At 38.6% G+C, this 20163-nt stretch overlaps 1 protein-coding gene across 2 annotated transcripts in view; it reads left to right on the plus strand.

The window, feature by feature from the left end:
• PRKCE (protein kinase C epsilon) overlaps nt 1–20163 on the plus strand; it is a 300197-nt gene that overhangs the window by 249801 nt on the left and 30233 nt on the right. The window lies entirely within an intron of this gene.

Below are 20163 nucleotides of genomic sequence, written 5' to 3' on the forward strand. Positions count from 1 at the left end.
GGCAGTCATTGTTGTTTGTGTTGTGCAGTTCCACCACTTTGAAAAAATGTATCCAGGCTTCAGGAATTAAGACTAGACTATGAATCTTATTTTGCCTGTGAGCTGAACTGGACTTTGAACTCATGGTGAAAGGTTGTGGACTATGTCCACTGTCACCTGTTCACTGTCACCTGTCCCTGAAGTGTGGTATATTTAAAGTCAGTCATCATCAGCTTAATATATATTCTGATATAGGGAAGATGCAACAAACTGGCTGATAAGAAGCTGCTAGTTCCATACTCCCCTCTTGTACTGACTTTGAATGTTCCTGTGCACTTTCCACAGATATATGTAAATGTTACATGTTCTTGTTTCACCTGCAGTTCTTGGGCTGAGGATAGGAGTACCCACGTGGGTGTCTCTGGCTCTCATTGTAGGCGTTCAAGTGAGGTGACACAAATGGCCCACTCTGGCCTGAAATACATACAAAAACCTGTTGTCTTCCCAGGCAGGACATCAGCACTAGAATGGGCTACCACTTCATTAACATAAATGCCTGTGTCCCCAGTTCGTATCTGATTTAGGGAATAACTGTGTAAGCTACAAACCTTGTTTCACTGAAGACCCGGAGGGCCAGGAGTTGCATGTCGCGTGATCTCTGGCATGCTCCAAGAGCATTCAAGTGATTAAACGAGGTGTTCTCTCTGAAATACTAAAGAAGGAAACTGAATGTACACAATTTCAGGTCACCTGAGAGGATGAAAAATATCTTAACTGGAAAATTAGTGTCACCTGCTTTGTGTTGACTCATTCTCTTGGTTTCAAATGTAAGCTCTGTGAGATGTTGCCTTTGAATTGTACAGCACCTGGTCACAGGGGAGTCCACATTTGTAACTATGGGTTATCGTGTTCCTCAGCAATATGAAGTAATAATCCAGCCTGTAACTTGCTGCAGATTTCTGAGGCTCTGTGCACTCTGTAATTAGTATGTTGGTCATGATGAAGGATATATGAACAGTGAATTGAGGAGAATGCAAATATAAATATGCTGATGCCAATCCTTGAATACCTCTGGGCTTTTTCTGTACACAAATACCCCAAGAACTTGTTTGAACACTAACTGAATTTTTCCTTGGATGATCAGTTTTCCAGGCATTCCTGTTTATCAGGGCAATACACACCAGTGTTTCAGAAAGAAGACCTGCCTAAAATTAAAAGCACTTTCATTAGCGTGTTTTTATGTGAAATAAGAATATTTAGAAAGTCTGACTTCACTGGTGGTTGTATGATTCAGTGCAACCTTGGCAGAATAACGAGGAGTTATATTTACAGTGATGAGAATGTTGCATGGTCAGTGGTTAACATGTTAAAAGTCATCATTCTCCCAAGTTACCTTACTGTGTTATTTCCGAGTGGCAGCAGCCAAATAAAATTCCACTCCCCCTCTGCCTTTTTTTTTTGCTTTTTAAAATGCAAAACTAGACATTTTGGGTTAAATTTGTTTTTAAGTATGTAAAGATCATCTTATTGCAAGTCTAAACTATTAAAGGTTAAGTTGGTGCTTGAGCTATGGTCCATGAAGGAGGGCAAGAAAGACCTTGTACCCTCATATAACATATTCAGACCTAAGCACTGGAATATCCTGAACTTAAGCAGGACTCTGCTACAGAGAAGTTACAGTTTACTTCTGGTGCAAGTGAGCAACAAACTATTTCCATCACCTTCAATAAAAGCAGGAAGCAAGGAGTGAATTGTGCTGCAGCATGTGAGTCTGAGTCCTAGTGTCTCCGGGGACTGCTGCTCAAGCCATGCCGTCTGGCCAGTACTCCTGGCCAGGTTTGCGCCCGGGGCTACATCCATGCTCTGCTCTGCTCTGCCTGGTCTAGTTTCTGAAACTGAACATGAGCTCCAACAGGATTTTAGTCAGTGGCCTCCTGCCCTCTTTGCACTTTTTCTTGCTGGATCTAGGCAGGCCAGCAGTCATGAAATGCATAAATAAGCAGGATGTCTTCCCCGCAGGAAAAGGCAGTGGGCTGGGGTGGAGAGGAGCAGGGCTGAGGGAGATGAGAAGCAGGAAGGAGGGTTGGTTCCCAGGCTTCTGGCATTTGGACTGAGGGAGTCCACCCTGCCATCTGCCCAGCTTATGTATTGTGCTAAAAGCTGCTGTTGTATAGGAGAGCCTTTGACAAGGTTTCCAGCTGTGGAAGGATGAGTAAAGGCTGTGGGAATAGGATATGAACCACGCAGTCTTGCCAACAGTGGAATGCTTTCTAAATTTCTCCTGGGTTTGGAACATAAGAAAGTCCTTAGTTGGCTCTTGTGTGGGAGTTGAGTATGCGGAGAAGCAGTGCTGGGCAGTTAATATTTAGAAGGATAGACCAGCACTGTTGACCTCATTTGGGGAATGACGAGGTACTTCCAGGGGGAGTTCCTGGTAGCGAGGTCAGCATTGTTTTTTTGCTTCATGTTTATTTGGTGCAAGATTTTCTTGTTTAATGACTGTTTGTATAGTGCTGTATTGTGTAAATAAAGCTATGACCTTTACCTTCTGATAACAGTATAGGAGTGAGTTAATGTTAAATGAGAGAGGGCAGGGAGTGGGAATCTGCCAGGGTTAATGCCAAGTTTACATTCCTGTGAGGGCAGCCATGTTCCGGTACACTCGGTAGAAAGGGCGACAGCGCTTCTCAACATATAATAGCAAAGAAATGTTACAGAGCATATTTGTATTTATTTCTGGGTAATTGTCAGTGATTTTAGATGATTGATGTCTGTGCTTTTATTTTGTAACAGGAAGAAATGTGTGTTATCTTTCTGCATTTGATAAGAAGATTTTAACTGAAAGAAACAGACACAAAATAAAAATCCACTAGAGCTGCAGTACATGTAAAACTGACATGTACTGACACAAGACAATCCCTGTAGTTTTCCTGAAATACTGAGACACACTTTGTTTCTACAGAAACATGTACACTAGTTCCAAACAAAATCATATCTTCAAAGAATTTTCTAACAGAAGAAAGAGAATGCTTTTTGTTTCATAGTGCATTACAAATCTGAAGGTGCTTCCTAAATGTAATTCTGCTGCTAACAGACAAAAGTAGGACTAAATTTTGCTGTGCCCTTCAGTCATGTTTGTCTTCAAACAATGGAAAATATTTCTGTAACCCAGTTGCAGTGGAGCTGTAACTATGTCATGTTAAGGGTGAGGCTTTGCCTTTTTGCATGCTATTGAATGCATCTGCCAAAGTTTCATAGTAATACAGAGAAGTGCACAGCAAACGTGGTTCTGAGGCGATAGGCATTTCACAAGATTTTGTTGTGTTCTTGAAATGCAACAGAGAAGTTGGAGAGTAATGCAAAACATTAGATGAAAACACGTAAGGAACTCCAGTGTTTTTTAAATAATGGTATTAAAATTACTAAACAACCTTAAAAGAAAATTTGGATGATACACTTCAGTAAAGACATTTGCATACAACTTTTTCCATCTTTTGGTCAGAACCTTGCTACTTTTGGCTCAAGGTTTGCATTTATTCTCTTTGTCCACTCTTCCCCCCCCCCCCCCCCCCACTTTAATCCACCTCCTTGTTACAAAAGAGCTTATCACTTAGATGCTGGTCCAGCAAACAATTCTGCATGCAGATCACTGTACTCATAGGCTGAGTTTGATTCAGTGAGACTATTCGTATGCATGATGTGTGCAGCTTCCTGGATGATTTGGGACCTTGGTTTGACTTTTCAGATTGAAAATGTGTTTATTTTGAAGTAGAAAATCATCACATTTGAGAATGCACTGTTATTAAAAACCATATGTTATTTTGCTTACCATTGCAAAAAGCTGTGGAAAATGAGAATTTAGCTGATCTGAAGGCTAACCTAACTGATTTTTCACTGAAACTTTTGAAAACTTTAAAAATGTCTGTGTAGCTGACAACCTGTACTCAAATGTAAGAAAACAGAAATAATACTGTTCACCAGGAGATTAACTAAAATGGCTTAATGAACTAAAACAGAAAATACAGCCAGTAAGAACCCCAGCATTTTGGGTAGTGCATCAAAGTCTCTACTGCTACCAGAATAAACAGTGGTAGGATTACATCAGAAGGACCTTGGACAAACTAGGTGCAGCCTAACCAGGGAAATCAGAAAGCAGAACGAAATGGGTCAGGTGGCAATGACTGTGCTGAAAATGAGCGGAAAGGTGAGGGGTAACAAGGCCAGAGTGGTAACGAGTCACTTAGCTTACCTTCTTGTGTCAGAAGTAATGCCTGCCCCTCTCCTTGGCTGCCAGTGTTTCAGAGAGTCTGAACAAGCAGCTGCCCAGAGCAGCAGACAGTGGCAGAAATACATTGTCTTCATCATCTCAGCAGCACTGAGTATGTGTGGAGGAAGCAGATGTGGCACAGGACTAAGCAGGAATGGCAGTGAGACAAAGGCCAGCTTTTACTGAGATGGAAGCTTGTGTGGTTTCTGCACTGTGATACAGCCAGGGATGGATGGCACCTAATTGAATTTTGACACACCCTCCAAGACCACTTACATTGGGGGTATAATGTTTTGGGTTCAAAAAAATTCCTACAGAAACATCCAGCTTATGAGGAGAAGCCCAAGCAGCACTTCTTACAATGTACACACCAGATGGGTCTTCACTTACTGCATCCTGCTTCTAAGATTTGTTTCCAGTAGTCATTCTTGTGAAACAGCAGAGAGAGAGAAAAAATAAAGAGGAGAGGCCGGAAGTAATGCCAATACTTAACACAGGTAATGCTTTTTCCTCTAGACTTTTAATTTCCTCCTGCTGATCTATGGAAGTCACAGAAAATACCATCCTTCAAAGCATGTCAAATGCAGCTGTGTACATTTTTTTAATGTAGATTTGACAGTGGCAGTTGTAAAAGTGTTCTTCACAAGGTATTCCAGCCTTAGGGCATGCGATTGCCCCTTCAAGGGAAGGGAAGAATGCAATGGCTTCAACAGTAGATAGCCAATACAGCAGCTGCTGTGGGTGTACCTTGGTATGGAACTGAATAATACAGAAGCAGTGCCCTAAAAAAAACAACCAAAGAAGTCTTGGTCACTAATAATCTGAACTGAGGAACCTCATATGTTCAAAACATGGAATATTAAGGATAAAATTAAGTAGTAACAAATAAACATTATAGCACTTCATCAGGTATTTACTTGATTTATTATAGGGTTTCCAAGGGAGTTCCTATCATCTGTTAACACCTATTTAAAAAAATGCCTAAAAATATGCTAACAAACAGAAATAATGAGTCAGATGGAATTGCTATGGTCAGTTAAGTGGGTAATGGATATTTAAAAGCTTCCAAACATGAATAAATCTGAAACAGCTCTAAAGGAGTACTTGTAGAACAAAATAATATGCTCTTAAGAAACTGCCTGAGTACATATTTGCCTAAACTTAACCACCAATAAGAGGACAGCAAGCATTTATGGTACTTTATACTGAGTACATAAAAAGGCATACCAGATGTGTGCCAGTTCATTTGCTGATAATCTGTAGTAGGTCCAAAGGGGCCATAACTGTTATAAAGAGGCCCTGATTCTCATTTATATGAAAGTCTTTAAATACCTGATAGCATAAAAAGATCCTCAGATTCTGAACGAGGAAAGCAGACAGCAGCTCAGGAGCATACCCCTTGGCACAAGGCTGAAGGCAGTCTATTGCAAGCTGGTTGAAGCTGCCTCTGCCAAAACTCTGTAAGGTGGTTTCCACAGACACTGACGGAGAAATGCCCTGAGCAGAGCTGAGGGAAACCCTTTGGACAACACGGGGTTTTAGGCAGGTTCTCCTTGCACTTTTTGAAAATTCACAAAAGAAGGAGGGGATCTTTTGTCAGCCTCCACAAGATCAGAGCGAGTGGTATGCTTGCACACACAGTAGGACAAAAGTTCTGGTTTTCTGTGGGTGACCCAAGAGGAAAAGGATTTGGCTATGATTTTTAAAACATCTGCAGATTGGGTAGAAGTTGTTCTGTCCATGAGCAAAAGGGTCTGAAGAAATTTTGAAACAGTGTCCTGGAAACTCTCTATGTAGTAATAACAACAAAACATTAACTGATGTTAGTGAGCTATAGCTTATCAAGCCAGAGATAATTCAGTGACAAATCTGGTATAAGTCATTACCTCTACAGCCTTTTCTCCCCTGGCTCAGCTATGGGTGCTTCTAGTTAGGCCATGATAATTGTCTGTATAAGCCCAATGCAAGAGAGATTTAGGCTAAAATCCCAAAATCCTGCCATAGAAAACGGGGTGTATTTTTTACACACCTTATGTGATAGGGTCCATTTAAAAAGCAGTCCAACACAGTTATGTTTGCCTAATTACTAAGTAGTGGTGGCATGGAAATATGAAAGAAAGTGGAAGGGATGATGCGTGGGGTAGAGTGGGCAGTAAAAGGCTGAACTGTATCACTGCTTATGGAGTACTTTATGCCATCATTTAAAGTCTGAGTCTGGGTTGAGAGTCACACTATAGTGGCCCTTTTCATTTGCTATACTATCAAGTCTTAACACAATGCTACAAATGGCTACAGAGACTCTAAACTAATATCCACATTTGTTTCAGGGTTGGGCAAGGTTGAGTTTAATACACTGTATACATGTCTTTGGGATATAGCATAACTTCTGCAACTTCTATTTTGTTTTAAAAGTGTTTTGATAATCTTTCTCAGAGATCCATTTGTTCATGTGTTTTTAATTGGTATTCAGAATGTGATAATACATAATAAAAATACATTATAAATGTGATAACAACATGACATGGGTGTACAGAGGCTGCTATCTGGTGTATAAGAGACTAGTTCTTTAAAAATCATGATTCTCATTTACAGTAAAAGCTCTTTCTGACGCCAGAAGAGCAAAGCAATTTTACAATGGAATTAAATTGTACTCAGTGTGCTCGGTTTAAGGCTGTCAGAAGGATGCAAAGAGACTTTATTGAATATTATAATTTAATGAAACTTTATGTAAAATAGATTTTTTGTAAGCTGTATAGTTAGGTTTCTTGCTAGTCTTTGCCCAGATAACTGTCTGGGAGTTTTATAGGATAATTACTGATCTTGTCAGAGCACAGAGTCTGGTTGGCAGGTCTCTGGAGAAAGACCTAGTGGCTGGGCATATAGAAGTTACAAAGATAATTCCTCAGGCTCAAAATTATTTATTTTTTTTTATGTTGACAAAATTGTTCAAGAACAGCCCACTTTGGTCAATAGTTTACATTATAATCCTACTGAAGTCAGTATTTACATGCAATGACTACCCAGTAAGTACCAAATATTAGAGATTAAAATCATATTTTAGCCTCCCAAATCTTGTATTCAGAATTGCCTCTCTCTTTTCATTTAGGCTGGACTGTTAGTGTCTTTTTGGTAGCCTCTCTGTCTTCACAGCTGAAGGTAAATTGGTATAGCACTCTGCTAACCTTCATGTTGACAGAAGTGAATACACTGTAAATTTCCTAAGTCATGCCATGTTTTATTTCATGTGAGTAACCCATGAGTCATCTTCCCATTGCATTCATATTAATTAAAAACAGTGGGGTGCATTCTATAAGTAGATTTTAAGTGATGATATTATATGTTGGCACTACAGCCGAAGTAGTGTTCCTGAGTATGTGTTTTCTGGAGGAGCTACATTTGAAACAATGCTGGAGCTGAAAGTTCCCGCACAAGAAAAGATTCTCTAGGAATGTTTGTGCAGCTTTCTGGCAGGGGTTGGGGGGCAAAAGTAATGTGATTTTGCTACACAATCATAATTTTAATAGAGTATCTTGTAAAATATAGCTTTCTGTATTAACATATATAAGCCTTTTTAATTACATTTTGAAGCAAGGTTTGGAGTTGCAACCAGCAGTGCAAAGCACGAGCTTCTGTGACCTCTGTCTGGAAGCAGCATTAGGAGTTTATTTTTTGTATAGATCAACATAGGAAGGGCAAGCAACTCCCATTTTTTCAGGCATCTTCTTCATACTCTACTCTACATAATAAAGATTCTTCTTCATTTTGCCAGAATACCTCCACTGCAGTAATCTTCCATCAAACATAATAGAAAATTGTCAACTCTACAGAATTTTGAAACAAACAAATCTATCTGTATAACAGAATGCTTTGAGAAGGTTAAAAAACAAAATAGATTTAACTCACTGTTTTTACAAGAATTTCTGCAGAAATCTGTTAAACTGCTGTTGACTGCTGCTGTTTTAATCCTTGATAAGTACAGCAGGGTTAGAAAAGGTTTTAAATTAAGAGCCTACATACCCTTCCCAAGTTCAGACCACGTGATTGCGTAAAAAGATGTTTAGGCATGTGAACTATGCTACTGAAATCAGAATAGAAGCAAAAATTATTAAAATCTTTCTTCTAGTGATTCCATATAAGTAGACATTTTCTTGGAAGCAACGTTCTTGCTGAGTTACATCATTTCATTTATGCTATATAATTTATTTAGTCCATTCTGCGTAATATTATGTGCACCGCTCTGTGGAAAGGCTTTCCATAAAAAGACCCAACAGGTCAAACTGGGACCAAAGTGACGTTGGAAAAAATCAGTGTCTGTACAAAAGGTCACTGCAGAAGTTTGGGGTTTTTTCTGACTAAGAAAGCATTTTTCTCCATGGAAGCATGATATGGAGCTTTAACAGGAGTCTGCTTACTGCTAGGAGCTGTGTTTGTTCCCTGCTAAGGACACCCTTGGGAGCATAGGGAAGGGAATTCTGATAAATTTGTTTCTTTTATAAAAAGAAACAGTGTGTAAAAACCTTCAGGAACCCTTCTGCTTTACACTTCTGGGCATCATAAAGCTGCAGAGGGCATTGGCTAATACAGAAAGGCATGGAAGGTTTGTTGGTTCATGCTGGCGCATTAATGGCTTGCTCAGGATATGCTCCCAATCACCTGTGTTTGGCCATTTTATTGTATACCCCATGTTTTGGTTGCCAGTCTAAAATCTTTTTTTTTTTTTTTTTAAACATCTTCTTTAAAAGTTTACAGAGTGTATAGAGTTTATTCAAAGGAATGAAAGAAAAAGATGACCAATTCAAGTTATAAAGTAGGTTCCCAGCATTGCCATGTTTTCAGTTTTTTCCCTGAATCTAATGGTGGTTCTGTCTGTTCCTGATAGAAGCACAAAATAAGCATTATTGAGATTTGTGCTGCCTTTTACAAGCAGACTGTAATATTTTAAGAGCTCTTCATCTTCACTGTGTGTTCTCATCTTTGAGTATGTTGAAGGTCTGGTCCCTTGGCTGAAAGATGGGGATTTATGTGAGTGTCATTAGTTTTCTTTAGATAAATAACCTCAACTGAATTAAAAAGAGAACCTTTACTAAAGCTTTGAAGCTAGAAAAAGGGAGGGAGGGCAAGGGAGAGCAGGACTTAAGGTGAGCTTTGGAGGCCATCTGCTAGCACTGAGTAGCCTCTACTCTGTACATCTGTGTTCAGTAGGTAGATAATAAGGTTGCATGATGAGTCGGCTTTCAGTCTTACCACAGTGTTCAGGCAGGCTGGTCTTCTCTTTTCTGTAACAGAACTGGACCAAAGCACGGGATTGTCTTAGCAGCTGCTGGGAAAACATGGCATGCTTTTCCCTTCTTCAATGAGTCAACAATGTGCTTGGAACTGGTCATTTTTCTGAGGGAAGTATTGACATTTGTGTTACATTAACAAGTAAAAGAATATCGTTTGGCGTTCATGGAAGAAAAAAAGACATTTTGTCTAGAAAAAGAACAGGGTCAGAGCACAGGACAAGGATGCTATATACCTTAAAATAGTCTATATTCAGTGTGACAGCAGGATGACAATGTAGAGGATTGGATCAAATTATCCTATGCTATTGTAGCTTTGGCTTTTGTTTAATAGTAATTTCAACACCTACACTTGATTTTAATAGGCAGCATGATGGAAACAATAGTATTCCAACTGAGGGAAGTTTTTGGCCCAGTATTGTGATTGTGAATGAAAACTTGTTTCCCCTGTTGGACTTATATCATACTAAAATAATATTGGTATTGTTACGCAGCATGAGGTTGATTGACCTTTAGTCTAGGGGAAGTGTAAGGCTAATAAGTTAAATGCTATTGGAAACAACTATCTAAATCATAAATTCAAACTGACCTGGTTTATGCATCTGTGATATAAGGAAGAAATGTAGAGATGTGGGATGAGATCCAGGACTAAACATCTGAAAGAGAGAGGCTGAAGTACTCAAGTTGATTAAAGATATTCTGATCCTGTTTTTCTCTGGTGTCTTGACCTTACTAAAGTTCACTTAATGTGTAATGGAAAAAACAACCAGATTGATAGCAAAATACAGGAAATGCCTTCAATCATGGCTGATTACAGTAGCAGCTTTTCTTCTGCTGGTTTGGGGGGGGGGGTGTTTTAGAATGCTCTTTCTATTGCCTGAAACAATGTAGATTAATAAATGCTTTGGAGCCCTTTATTTGGTATGTCCAAATAGAGCAATTAAATGTCTGGCATTTTGATGGATATGCATGTTGGGAGTTTTTGCAGTTGGGAGAGTGCTATATGACCCAAGTGAGAAAAATTAAGAATTATTACAAGGCATAACTTCAAAGCCTAGCAAATTGGGGGGGTGCAATTCCACCATGAGTAATAAGACAAATGAATGCAGGTCTTTTTTTTTTTAAATCTGCCTTCGTTTGGCTTTCTCCTACAAAAGTGGAAGATTTACAACTAGTTTGAATGAAATCTCTAGCTGGAAGACAGGAAGCAGGGAAGCAGCTTATACTGAATATACACAAAGGCTCAGATTCATCTCACCTAACTTTAGGAACGTAACTGAAGCTTCCAAGTCAGGATCCTGCTTGTCCTGGAGTGCATTTACAGTCGGTGGAGAAGGGTAGGCTTCTTTAGGGAGCTGTGCAGCCCACATGTTCCATGAATTATCCTCTCGGAGATATCTGTGGAGATGGCCATGGAAGAAGCCTGGGGCAAACCGTCGTACCTCAGTTAAACCCTAATGTCTGGTGGGATAAATCTGGATCAGAATCCTGGAAAATACAGGAAAGAAAATTACCATAAAACCAGAGCAAAATGTTTCAGAGCTCTAGTTACATTCATGTTTAAGGTAAATTTCAGAAATGGATGGAATTGTGGTTGATTACATTATATCCTTTTATTCTGTCTTTCCTATTATCTGTATAAGGCAGTAACATATCCTCATTGTGGGTTATTAAAAGTTACAAGGCTTCATTGCTGACATAGCTGAATGAGAACTGCTACAGAAACAGAAGGTGCTGCCTGGATAGATATGCATTTGTTGGCTGTATGTTTTTCTACTCTGTGTAAGAAAGCTTCACTCAAAAATAGGAAAGAGAAGAAAGAATTTCAGTCTTTCTGGTTAGGCACAGAAACTATGCCTGAAACCCAAGTACTTTTTTCTTTGCGTTTGCATAATTTGTATTCCATTGTTGTTCAAATGATAGTGATTTTGTCAGCCTACCTGCTAAGGTCTCTGAAGAAAAAAATCCACTGCTTTTGATTTCCAAAGAAAAACTTTTAAACATATCCACACTTAATTAATGTGTCTACTGATAAATTTGCTTTCTAAGGTTCTGGTAACATTTTTTCAGAATTGAGTTTTCAAAACAATCTGACAAGCTTTTCTAGCTTCACACCATCCTTTCACTGTCTTTCATCAAGTGGTTTTATCAAATAACAATTTGGTATTGTTTTGTTTAAAAGGATTATAGACATACATAGTAGGCCCTTCTAGTTTGTCCTCCACCTAACCTATTGTTACAGTACGTGATCTTATTTTTATGTTATTTGAGATATAAAAATAAGAGCACAAAGCATTGAACCTCACAGAATAGAATACCACAGCTTGAGTCAGTCCTTGGCTAAGCCTGGGGACCTCTGTTGTCTTCAGTGGGATCACCGAGGTGTCAGTGAGGACAGGGTTTATCACATTACATATTTAGCAATGACTTAACACGTGGGCTTTGTAGCAGAGGCTGAAACAGTAAATATCATTAGTGGTAGTACAGATTTCACCCTGTCATTCCCAGCCTGAATACATAGAGCCAGTTAGGAATTTTTCAGCTAAAGTCTTCAAAATATAGAGTTAGAAAATGGTATTTTTAATCGAAGTTGAGACAGTGAGTGAGAAAGAAAAAAGAAAATCCCTGACAGAACAGCTAGTAGCCTTAACGTCAGGGCACTCATGGGGGTGGTGAGCAACCAGGATGACCGGGCAGCTCAGCCTCGGTTCAGAGCCAGTCACTGTTCTGAGCAACAGGCCATTGGCTATTTGCACACTACTTTCACAAAAAGCTTTGAACAGTCTGTGTTTTCACCCAGCGTGGAACACAAATGGTTTGTAAAATCTTAAGAAACCTTACAAAATGAGAAAGTAATATGCTATCTAGTTTAGCTGCAAGTTTCTGAGGCAGATTGTTTGTCCTATACAATAGGCCTAATAAGAAGCCAGCTCTGTTCATGACAGTTCCTACTTGGTACAAAAATTGCAGGCCTGCGGGCCGTGGGAAGGCAGAGTTGCCACTGGGATCCAGCACAAAGCTTGTCTAAATCAAGGCTTTGGCAGTAAGCTAAGTCAAGTGGCACAGTTGTAGCACTACATCCCATTCCTGCCTCAGGCTCATGGAAAAATCATTGCGGTCTCAGGTGTAGGGGTCATGGAAGGATGAGGTTCATAAAGCAGTGTGATGTGAATGTAAAAGGCAACCCTCTCTTGAAAAAGAAATAGAGACCGCTCCCCTCTGTGCTTAGCCAATTTTTGAGAATGTTTTACATAATGCATATTTAAACTTGTACATATTTCACTTATGTTCACAAATAAAAGTGTGGAAATAGTAAGAAAGGAGAAGCCACACAAAGGAAGGCTGTTATGTACAATGTATTTATTTGTCTGCCCATTATTTTAAGGAAACTAAGCATAATAAGATAAGCATATCAGGCACTGTAATGTCCTAAGCTGCTACAGACAATTGTAATAAATGGTCAAATAAATTTAATGGTCAAAGCCATTAAAAAGCCATATAGAGAATTTATTTTATAGAAAATGTTTTTATGCTACCAGAAAAGTCATTGGTTTCTGTAAGCTTCTGGAAATGAATATTAAACCTTTGTTCAATACATCATTAAGACATCAGTAAACACTTAGGGCTGCGTGATGAACACACAGCCTTCTTTTCCATCTCCAGACCTTGCTGAGCTGAAAGTTTTCTCAATGGTAGACATTGCTGGAGCAGGTGATGTTATACATCATGCAAGCCATACTTTTGCCTTGTAACAACTAGGGTTTACAGAGCCACAGGTAGCAATCGTGTGTTTATCTCCCTCTGATGTCCTTGGTGGGTAGATAGCAAACTGCCTTTTGCTACATCCCTTCTCCCATCTCTGCCACCCCCTTAGTCCACAACATATTTGTGCAGATGGCAGTGTGATGGATGTTGTGTTATATAAGGAAAGTAAAAGTGTATGTTTTTAAAAGTAAACATGCCTGACAGATAGTGTCACTATGGTCATGTTAAAAGTCAGCATTTCCCACTAATGTTTACCCTTGGTATCTGAACTATCACTGTTTTCTTCCATGAAAAGTAGCTGTAGTATCTCTGACGTTATTTGAAACCAAGTCTGTGCTCTTAATTAATCTGCTGCTAGCCATTATACATACTGATACACATCAGTATAAGGTGGGTTCACTTTATTCCAAACTTGGCACTGCTGAAAAGTAGCAGTTTTCAAATCTGCACAGCAGGTTTTTCTGTATATTGCTGAGTATGGGTCTGCTATAGTTTTTGTGATAGATAATATCTTTATTCTTTGATAATATCAAGTAATGTAACAGTGACAAAGAAAATGTGTATCAGAAATCTAGTAATCATTTAATGGGTCAATATAAAAGCAAAGCAGAGAAATTGCAAGACTTTCAGATAAACACAGGCAAAACTTCCTGAGATCTCCTACAATAACAAAAGCAGCAGAACCATCTTTTTCTCACCCAGGTTTCTCCCTACTCCCTCCCTGCTAGCAAAAACTGCCCTACTGTCATGAATCCACTCATAAGCATGAGCAGTCCGATGTGTTTCCTATTTCTTACTCCATCGATAAGGGAGGTCACATCAACTGGTAGAACCTGACATCCAATGATGCTGTTATTACTGCATGTTTATGCTCACTAACATCAGAAACTATGGGGTCCTTCTTCCCATACAGTTTTTCAAATGGGTAAAAATTATATTAATAGTTTGCATTTGCTTAGATATTACAGTTTGGATTTTCCCCATTTACCTCTGATCTGTTGGGGATGGGGAAGGGGGGAAGCCTTGCTGATGTGTTGTGACTAAAACACTGAAAATGACAAAAGAATCCACTAGCGAAGTACAGTCTTAATATATCTGTCCCATAGTTTATGTATGGAAATGGAGATTAAGTTGGTGAGAGCTAATCACTAAAGAAGCTAACATAAGAACATTAAAATTGTTGACGTTTTTTTTTGTTTTCTGACCAGTTCCATATATATCTCCATCTTGCTTAGACTGTAACCTAGTACATTAATTGTCAATATTTTGAGGATACCAACGTGTTTGACGGAGTGAGGCAAAGATTTTGGTGAATTTATCAGTCCTCCAGAAAATACTGTTTCAGACAGTGTGGTACAAATGACCCAAGTTCTATGGTACTTACTGCTTGTGATTGAAGTTTATGTTGAAAATGCAACATTAACTAAAATTATAGCAAAGAGTAAATTTGTACTGGGTACAGGAGTGACCTATTGTTGCAGGTGAACGTCTTTGTCTCAAAAGCAGTTTGGGTACCACTGAGTAAGTTAAAAAGTAATTCTAGGAATGTAGAAGTCTCACCTTAATTAAATAGAAAAAAAATTTCATCTTGCTTGTTGAAATTGCTAATTGATATAATGAGCATATTGCCTTCAGTTATGAATGTCAATAACTGCAGTAACTAGAGAGTGATTCTGATTGTTTTCCATGTTGTTGGGGGAATTTTCCCTTTTACCTTCTGTGGTTTCTTCTGTGAACAGCTTGTCTATTGAAAGCCTGCAAAGAGGATGTGATTTTCCCATGCAGGGGAGCAATGGCAGTGATTTCAAATACACTATTGAAAGGTTCATTGCAGTTGAAAGTCACCAAAAAAAGTGGTTGTTCGGTAGCTACGTACTTTAGCCTTGTGTTGCTTTCGGATCTTTCCTCTTTGATGTTCTATAGATGTTTAGTAATGTACAGTCCTTCATTGAACTTTCACCCTATAAAGAAATATTCTTGCTTCCAATGTTATTTGTAGATAATAATTATTATGCTTCATTCTGACTTACACTGTGAAATGTATATGCTTTCTCGTTTTGTTGCTCATTCAACAGTTAGAGTGGAAGCAGATGCTGTGGAGGTATTTCATTGTAAAGTGATTGCTTAAACCAGCTTGTGATCATGTTTCTCAGCTACTTGATCTTGTTCTTCAAATACACATTTATTTAGTCACTAATGTTTACCGTCTTCAAAGGCTACTGTTAGTAATGTTTGGCAGACTTTTTGATTTTACTGGTCAAAACCCATCTGGACTGTTTAATTGTCTTGCTTTCAACAAGAAAATTATCTGTCATCTAAATGACACATGTGACACATAGGGCCACACACACAAGGCAGTTATCTAGCTGGCTACTCTTGGGAGTCAGTCTTTAAGAACCCAGTCCTATGAAGTGCTCGTCCACTCTACATTTGTAGGAAGCCAGGGCAGTCAGTGTCTCATGGCACTGGCGTGTGGAGGAAGGAATGAGTGTTAGGAAAGTTTTCTTGCAAGTTACCTGCAGTCTGCCCGCTCTTCTGTTCTGACTTGCACAAACATACTGTTTTAATCCTGATTCTTTCTTGAGGTCCTGCCAATCTTTACAGCTTCTGAGGTGATTGTGATGCTGGCAGGTATCCAGAAATACAAACCAAAGCTTAAATTTCTGTTTAAAGCTTTCAGAGAAATGAAAAAAAATATTTTAAAAAAAAAAAAACAAACAACCCAAAAGCAACATTTTATGCAATTGACTGCTCAAGTCAACTGAATGACTGTACAAAGTATCTTGGCAAACAAACAAAGGAGCGAAATAGCTTAATGTAGCATTACTGCATTCAAGCAATCTTGGCATTTTCCTGGCTTAACTGTTTAGGTTGTTTGCAGTTGCCTGTAATTGCTCAGGTTGTAGGAACTCATTTTGTCAGACACAGATGATTTTCTTAGTTCCTACAAAGAGAATGCAAAATGAGAAAAAGAAGAATTTAATAGACCTTTGTCACTGAGCTATCTGACACTGTATTATTTGGTATGCTCTGATTTATAGGTAGACAACTGGTGCTAATACCAGGAACTAAATAAAAGACAGAATGGATCAGAATGGATCATTCTGTATAGACAATTAATTTACAATCTGGAGATTGATAGCTGTTTACTTCACTTTTTGAGAGGTAGGAGAGCTGGCTGTTTCCTACAACAGTTGGAGGGAGATATAGATCTTAAACTAAAACTTAAACGTTTTTTTCAGTGACACTGCTGTTTCCTCATCTCTCTCTGTTTTGTTTTATTTTTTTTTCCTGTGAGGTGTTAAATAGGACGTTACCTATTCTCTTACATTTATTTAGTTAACTAAGATTTCTTTTTCCAAAGTTGCATAATTAGGGGGGTTTGGTGATGGTTTTTGTCTGGGTTTTTTTTTGTTGTTTTATTTTTTTAATCTGGCAACTGTAAATTGACAGAATGGTTTTGAATGGTTTTCAGTGCAAGAACTTTTATGGACTATGATAATCTTGCGGGCTAGCTATGAATTTGGCACTTTGGCAGACTCCCAGCTTACCTTTTAACCTCCCACCTGTACTTTAATGGGAGTCATGCTGCTGCTGTTTTAGCCTCTTCCAAATTTCTTTCGAAACTCTGGTGTGTTTTGTGATAATAAAAATCTACTGGTATTAAATTCCATTATTGCGTGAGTAATTAAGCTGATGTCCTCAGTGCCTCCAATAGAGTTTTGAAGAGGCTTATAGACTTCACTGCTTTGTTTTGCCTTGATGAAGGGGTCCCAGATGTTTTTCTTGTGTCAAGTAGGATTATAGTTTGGTAAATGGTAAGAAAGTTAAATTGACTTGTGCTTTTACAGGTAGGCTTGAAATTTCACTGTCAGTCTTTACAGGTAGTCAGAATTTAATACTTAGACTCCTCCTGGTTTTCTCTTTGCTCAGTTTATTTATTCTCTTTTTCCACTGTCAAGTTAAATTTTTATTGCTAATTTCTGTGTTTTATACATATCTTTAAGGAAATAAAGCAATGGTGAGTATCCTGCCCTTCTCCATTATGTTGTGGCTTGCTGTTAGTGCTTTATTACTGTTGAGATTTCTCTTAGTTTGGGAGCTTCTTGGGTTACTGACTATATCTCCATTCAACTCCATGGCTAGCATATGAATGGCATTAAATGAAACTTAAACAATTTTAGGTCCTAACAGCTCCAGTGTGTCACCTGCCTGCACTGGGAAGTCCTGCTTCTGGGATCAGATTTAAGATAACATTTAAGAGTCTTCTGATGATCACTTACCACTCCAAATTAACGTGGATCCAGTTTTCTGAGCAGCCTCTTGAATTTCATCAGTTCCTATCATAATTAGTCTGTTGTGATGGTGGCTGGAAGTGGTTCCAAGATTACATCAAATGTAATTATACTTTGATTTCTTTATCTGACCATCTTGACTTTTTGAAATATAGCTTGTATTCTTCCTTAGCTTAGGAACATCCAAGACTGCATTTGGAAGGTTAAAAGCTACAGCTACAAGCTTATTTTCCTCTCCCATTTGCAAGAACCTTATCCTGTTGTTATACTTGATCATGTTCTACTTGATGATGTTATAGTCTTGTCTTAATGCAGGTCTTTTGATTGTAACACTTGTAATTCACTGGAAGAGCAGTTTTAGGAAGGCATGTGATTTTTGGAGCAGGGAGCTTTATTTTGTTTATTTGACTTCTTTGGGGGTGCCCCAAAGAGCTGTTCATATCTATTTGTCCTTGCATTATGTTGGACAATTCTTGCAAATCACTTTCCAGGGATAGGAAGAGGTGGTTATTTGAGGGGTTAAACAGTTAGATGTAGGGGATTATGTTGTAGCCAGCTGGATCTTGGGTTGTTTAGGAACTCATAAAAAGGATGACCTTAAGGAATGATGAAATATGTAGTCTGCTCCAAGGGGCCTTACATGGGTGACCAGCTGAGGACCTTCAAGAGCAGCCTGACCGATCTGGAGATAGCAAAGCCTGGTGTAGAACGTATTGGTTGCTAAGAACATTTCTACAGCCAGTATATACTTCAGCTACATAAACTATATCTGATAAAGGTAGTTTATGTGGGAGACAGTGGATTTACTGTTAATGAGGTAAATGTGACTTTGTTTTGCCATGTCAGACTTCTTCTGCATGCGCAAACCACTTTGTAACATGTACACAGCCCAACCGATCTCTACATGCACAGCAAGTCATCCAGGCCTGCCAAGAAGTGTCGGATTTACTGCACAGATGTACAGTGATTATGCAGCCCTTGAGTAGTAAGTCCACTGTGTCTCAGAAATATCTGATTTTTATGCTGTCCTGTGCACATGCTTGAGAAATATATGTTAGATACAGGTGGGTCGGCATGTTCAAAAATTTTGAACAAGTGTCAAAAAAAAGCAAATTAAAAAATAATAAAATCCACCGACTGAAATTGGGCTGACAGGGAGAAAAGAACATTTCTGGGGAAATCCCAGCATACTGTAGCCTTGGACATGTCCACAAAAACTCTTGACATGATGCAGCCCTGGAAGGGTTGTTTAATCATTTAATGTGTGTAAATGCTTCCACCCTGTTACAATGGCTGTGGTTTTAAAGTCTGGGGACTGACAGGGAGACATTTCTCTGAAAGAAATCCTCAGAGTAAGGTGAAGTCTTCTTGACCCTCACTCAGGTAGAATTTGTTGGCATAAAGGATTTATGCAAAAAAACCTGTATCTTTTCATAGGCTTTTGGGGTGAAATTTGTTTACAGAGGCTGGCATGGGACTTTATTCCTCTATCTGATTTAGAACTTGCCTACACACAGTTTTTTCTCATCAGTTCCACCTATGGAAATTTCTCTAATTCTTCTAGGAAAAAAGTTATAATCAGAAAGTGTCCACAAAGCCACCTAAGAACGTGTTCCACTTTTGATTCTCACCTCTGTATGCATTCATACATACAACACCCTCATTTATTACTGTGTATTTTTAATACACAGCAGAGGTACATAAAGCCTAGACAGAAGTATAAAATTAATATGGTCCATGCAATGTAAGTGGGATTTTTTGCCTTTGTTTTATGTTCATTTTATTATTTATACATTATAAAATATTTTTAATTGTGGGGGGTTTTCCGTGCAAGTGAGGGTTCTTTTATGCACTGACTTTCCAGATCCTTTTGTAGTTTAGTCTAAGGCAAGTGACAGGTAAGTTAAATAGTATCTAGCATCCATTGTGTTGGAACATGCAATAACCATCAATGGTATATTTTGAAAATGTGCAGAGGGCAAGACGGGAAAGGTGGATATCCCTTTTTCAACCTGTTTTTGACCTCACCCAATTTAATAACCAAAGAATTGTGTGGTTTTGACACAAAGACATTTGTATGAGTGATCAGAGACAGCTGTTGAGCAGGTTTAAACTGCAGGAAATAATGCTCCCAAAGATGAAAACATTGGTTTTCACCCCTCTCATTGCAATCTGAACTTTGAATTGCTAGTATACATTAAGAATCCAATTCAAAATAATCCAAATTTGAAAGTACCTGTGAATTCAACCTATATGATAGAGTATGGGTAAAATGGTACTCCTTACTTTGTGCTAATGCAAAGATGGAGAATGGCTTCATTAGACATTGTTGACCTATTTCACATAGGCAGAATGTTAGATTTGTAGGAAACAAGACTGAGATCTTTTCCAAACATTTCTGAATGTGCTGTGCTTTCTTGCTGCTATGGAGAGAGTAAAGGCGTGATCTTGAAAAATGTTTGTCATTGCCTGCTTCCTTGTTGCCTTTAACCAGGTCTATTAAGTGACTGCTACCAACTTCTTATGCACGCACATGAAGAACAGTTTCTCAGTGGTGTTTGTGAAACCATCCGTT

This window comes from Haliaeetus albicilla, chromosome 13, assembly GCF_947461875.1.
Source record: "Haliaeetus albicilla chromosome 13, bHalAlb1.1, whole genome shotgun sequence".
In the NCBI taxonomy this organism is placed as follows: domain Eukaryota; kingdom Metazoa; phylum Chordata; class Aves; order Accipitriformes; family Accipitridae; genus Haliaeetus; species Haliaeetus albicilla.